This window comes from Clytia hemisphaerica, unplaced genomic scaffold, assembly GCF_902728285.1.
Source record: "Clytia hemisphaerica strain Z4C2 unplaced genomic scaffold, Clytia hemisphaerica genome assembly, whole genome shotgun sequence".
NCBI lineage: Eukaryota > Metazoa > Cnidaria > Hydrozoa > Leptothecata > Clytiidae > Clytia > Clytia hemisphaerica.
In genome coordinates, this window is record NW_027104421.1 from 912,903 (window position 1) to 918,290 (window position 5,388).

At 35.9% G+C, this 5,388-nt stretch overlaps 1 long non-coding RNA gene across 1 annotated transcript; it reads left to right on the plus strand.

Annotated features, from left to right (window-relative positions):
• The first annotated feature begins 472 nt into the window (after window positions 1-472).
• On the plus strand, window positions 473-2,673 carry LOC136820344 (uncharacterized). The gene is made up of 3 exons (XR_010848563.1): window positions 473-541; window positions 1,552-1,620; window positions 2,341-2,673. It is a non-coding gene; the product is annotated as an uncharacterized lncRNA (long non-coding RNA).
• The last annotated feature ends 2,715 nt before the right edge of the window (window positions 2,674-5,388 follow it).

Sequence of the window (5,388 nt, forward strand, 5' to 3'; positions counted from 1 at the left end):
GCGAATAAAATCGAGAAAATCGAGTAAAATCGAACAAAAATACTTACACACTTACCAAATATAATCGAGTAAAGAAATCGAAGAAAACTACGATTGACATAAGATCGAGTTAACACAATATCAATGAAGAAAAGAGGTTATCCATACATCGAGCTCAGTTAAACTTCATTTGCTTCGACATTCTGAAAACAACTCTCTTTTAACAGCCTCCATTGATCTTTATGTGAAACTTAACCGTCAATCGCATGTGAAAGTCGAAAGTAGTAAAATTGCGAATAAAATCGAGAAAATCGAGTAAAATCGAACAAAAATACTTACACACTTACCAAATATAATCGAGTAAAGAAATCGAGGAAAACTACGATTGACATAAGATCGAGTTAACACAATATCAATGAAGAAAAGAGGTTATCCATACATCGAGCTCAGTTAAACTTCATTTGCTTCGACATTCTGAAGAAAACTCTCTTTTAACGAACTATGATCCCAATGCATCGCACCAACGGACTGTTGTAAATGAAACTTTGTTAACATAAACACGGTTAGAAATTTCTCAATTATAGTGTTTTTCTTGCAGTCATTTTATAAAATAATGGTCTAATAAGAACTGTGAGGCTCAAAAATGATAACAACTATTAGAACTAAAGCAGAGCCTGGATTGGCTAGAAAACTCATGGTTTCTAACAAAATACACACTTCGTCTCAATGACCCAGTTGGGTATTTTAAAACGCTAGTTTTGATAACTTTGTTATGGGTTATGGAAAAAATACGCGTATTACCGCGAAAAAAATAAAATTTTTGTTTGAGTTGACCTACAATCCTGGCCAAAATATATTGAGAATTTAGCTTATTTCCTCGTTTTTCAAAATTTGGAATTCGGGCGAGAACGTCGTTTTTGGGCTAATTGATAAATTTATTCGAGTATTTCGATTTGGGTGGGGTTAATTGTCTTCCAGGCTATATTCTGAGCCCTGTTGGACCATTCTGGGACTTTGGGATCCTCAGATTCTAAGGTCTTAAGACTTAAGTCTAATGTTAAAACTCAGAGTTAAAATACTATTCGTCTAACCTAATTTAGAGCGCTTCCAAAATACTTGTGGTTATAAAATTTCGTGGGAATTTCCCTTTTGTCTCAAATATTATGGCCAGGATTGTACAGGATGAAATTTATGACCGGGTTCTGACCATTTATATTCATCAAGTTCTGCTTTGGCTCGAAAATTTGACTAATTTTGACTGGGTTCCCTCATTAACACTTTTGGCAATTTGTTCACTTTGTTATCCACCGGGAAGATCTTATCGGGTCATAGATACAGGGGTGTATATGGATTGATTCGAATGATTTAGACCATGACCAGCAGATTGCTAAAGTTCCAAAAATAAAGTAAAAATTCAAAATGTCTGTGAACAATTTTTTGATACTTTTCTTACTCAATTTGAGGGTGCTGATTCCGAATTTGAATGTTACCAAGCTTGATAATGGTGCATAAATATATTTAACTAAATGTGTACGGTATTTTTCTGCTGATTACTTTTCCGCTAATTTATAGATTGGTTATGGGTATTGTTGACGCTAAAAGCAACCCATCAAACGAGACCCTACACGTTGACTTCTTCAGGTATTATATTTGTTTATATATTTTTCTTATTCCTAAAGAGTTTGCCATAATTTTTACCAGTGCCACGCAAGAGCATAAAAATATTTAGAAATGAAAGGGCATTTTGCTCTAATTTGCAATAACATTCCCTCAAGGGGGGGGGTACTAAGGTTTCTGTGATGACGGGCATTTTTTTTGACTTTTGGCGGCCGGGCCCTTAGAGGGATCCAAACTTCGAAACGGACCCTTAGAGGGAATTAATCGAGGAAAAACCCAAACTTTCTTGAATTTTATGACCCTTCTTGGGACTATCTTACTTAAAATTCGAAAATGAACTTGGGCTATTTTTAACCCTTTTAGGCCTTAGGGGAACTGGAACTCGATTTTTGGTATTTTTATGACCCTTTATGGGATTTTGAAGATCCAAAAAACGGATCCTTAAGGACGGCACATACCCGTACCCTTCTTTTGCCTAAGTACCCTCCCCCCACCCGGGATTTACCCATTTGACTAATTTGACTTTCAATGAGATAGTGAGATTTTACTGCATATAAAATCTTTCCCACTTCTTTCATTATTTTAAGCATTTTGACTTTCCATTCCAACCTCGTCTCTGCGTATTATCTAGGTTATTCTCTGGCGTCAATCAGTAGTAACGTAAATAAAGCCTGGGATAAACGGGGATGAGGTTGCTTCCCATTCATTATTCTTGTTTCAACTTTATATGACCTTTACTTTCAGATCTAAGTGGTTTGGAGGAAAAGCCAACCAGACAGTACCCACAGTAGCAGAAATCTTGGACGATGTGAATATCAAAATACCTGTAATGGAGTGATTTAATTTTGCTTCGATTTTGAAGACGTCTTTGATATCATTCATTTCTCGGGAACTGTAAACACATTGGACAATGAACGAAATGTAGAGGAGGTACAGAGATTGTGATTCTGTTTAAATGATGGATGATCGAGTTTTGCTATCCACATTTTTTTTAAATTTATGACTCGTTAACTATGTTTATACCAGGCTTTTTTAGTAAACCAACTTCTCACAGACCCGGTAGGATTTTTTCGGACAGTAGGGATAAAAATAAAGGACTGAAACTCGATGGGGTTTGATATTCACATATTTTTTATGTAAGGGGGTTTAAATTCTTTTGTTTTAAAGTCAGAAAATCCAGTGGATATGGGGAAAATAGCACAATATATTTTTCAGTGAGGATTGGTTTATTTGATTATTTTCAGTGGGACAAAAATAGGAGTATAATTTTCCACCGGGGACGATATTTTGGGCAATTTTTCTAGAGGGAAGGGGTCCAAATGGGTCTGTGAGAAGAGGTGTTTTAGTTTTATATTACCAGGGGTCAACGCAACCTCTATGACATTTCATCTGATTGATATAGACTTTGAGTTTTCTGAGTTTAATTATTGATATCTCTAATTCCTGTAAAAATTAGAAGTAACTTTGATCAGTATTTCAGAACTCATGGGTATTTAAAGATTTAAAGGTATTGCGATTTTATTCGATTTTAGCCGTGTTTAGTTTAATCAAAGAGATTATAAAGCCCGACCTATTGGGTGTACCGTTATCATTACACCGATTCATCAGGTTCCTTTCACGAATTGAATATAATGATATAGTAATGGATTGTTCCATTAAAAATCCATACAGGGGTTGGACGAACCTTTTCAAGTCAAGAAAATTCTTCAAAATGTTTAGATGCCGCCCCTCCCCCCCTGGAAAATGGCAAAATTCGTAAAAATACTCTTGGAAAAAATCTTTTCATATCTTAAAGTGAATGTGGACAATTGTAGATCAGCCATTTACCCCTGGAAATAGCTTTTTACCCCCTTGGAAGAATATAAAAATACCCTCTGGAAATCTTTCTTGGATGACCCTCTGGAAATGTTCGTCCAGCCCCTGTATGGATTTAAAATAGAGCGGCCCAATCTTTCCTGGATTTTTTTGTCCAAAGGTGATTCAAAGGCTAAATTGAAATTCAGTTAAAGTTGCTAGCCGAACTAAATAATGAATTATGCAAGGTTTTTTATGAGAACAATCTTTATAAGATTGCCCAAAATATTAAGAGCAAGTTAAGAACATTTTAAGGCTTTGCGGGTTCTAAAAAACACCCGAACACACAAAAAGTACTCACTAAATGGTCAAAAAAGAAGATACTAAGGACGTTTTCAGGTTTTAAACTCAAAAAGTTAAGAACATTCGAAGCTTCAAAAATTTCAGATGTTCTTATAGAAAACGTGCACTTGATAGATAAGTCAACTATTAACACGTTCACTGCCGACTACTTTAAATAGGCAGTACTTAACTTCAAAGGACCAGAACCTTTTACACAGAAACCTTTGTTAGCTCTTTTATTGCATTTTCTTCTTCGACTGGTGTAAAATTTAAAGGCATTATTGAAGCAACAAGATCTATTTAAAGCTAGCCTTACGATGAAATTCCAAGAGGTAACATTTTTTGATTTCTAAAAGGGCTCGATGGGACGTACACACGGATGCTGCGTGTAGTTCTAAACATCTCATGGCAACAACACCCGACGAGAACAGCTATACGGGAATATACCTACAATTTCCACATCAATCCGTGAAAGACGATTGCGTTTTGCAGGCCACTGTTTCCGAAGCGAAGATGAGCTGGTCAGCGAGCTGATTCTTTGGAACCCAAGACATGGTCGTCGTTCTGTTGGACATCCAAAAATCACATATCTGGACGTTATCTCCCGCGACACTGACTTGCTCCCAGAAAACCTCAAGACAGCTATGATGGATAGAGACGGCTGGAAGGATCGAGTTTCATTAGCCCGGGCAACCCGCCCGATCCGGTAAGGTAAGGTAAGGTAAGGTAAAAGGGCTCGGACACAGATATCTGTAAAGCCCGAAGGGCTAGATTTGCAGCTTTGTTCAAAAAGTGAAGCTCATCTTTGGAAGGATTTCCTACCAGAGTCACGTGACTAAAATATGCAATTTCACCGGTTTGAGAGATGTGAAATAGCGTTTGCCGCCTACGTTTTTTGATCTCGCGCTCCGAAAACAATTAAAATGCTAGATCCTATCCATCGGCACGAAATTTAAAGAGTAAAATTTTTGCTTCACTTTTTTTTGCTGGAGAAAGCTTAAAGTTGCAAATCTAGCCCTTCGGGCTTAGATATCTGTGGGCTCGGCAGTGCGTGTTAGTCAATACTTTGTGTTAATAGATTTTGAGTGCCTCGTCTGAGTTATATACTATTTAACTTTTCATAGCTAATTGTTTTTCTCGATTTTTATAATAAATTCTCTACTTGTAATGATATGCGATGCGTGCATGTAGATGTTTAAGCTTTTTAAATTGAATAAAACTTAGAAAGTGATTACAAAATTTGTATTTAAAATGAATTTCATCCCCCACTAGTTTTGGACCGTTCTATACGAGACTAAAAGATGAGCTATTCAGATTTTTGTAGACCTATCTAATTTTTCGGAATTTTAAATATTCGTTTACGCTGATTTTACTCAATAAAAATATCTTTGATGATATTGGCCAACACATTAAGAATACTTGAAATATAACGATTAAAGAATCTGGCAACTAAACCTAAGAATGGCATTTTTGTTCCTGTAATTGCAAATTATACTTCCAATACTGATCTAGACTTTCTCGAAATTGCCATTATTTTGAAACATGTTAAATTTGATTGAAATCAGGACCTAAGGCACTCAGGTTAATTAATATTTTTAGTTTTATCATTACGTGACATGAGTGTGCACTAGTGAAGACTATTAGAATATAAAATTA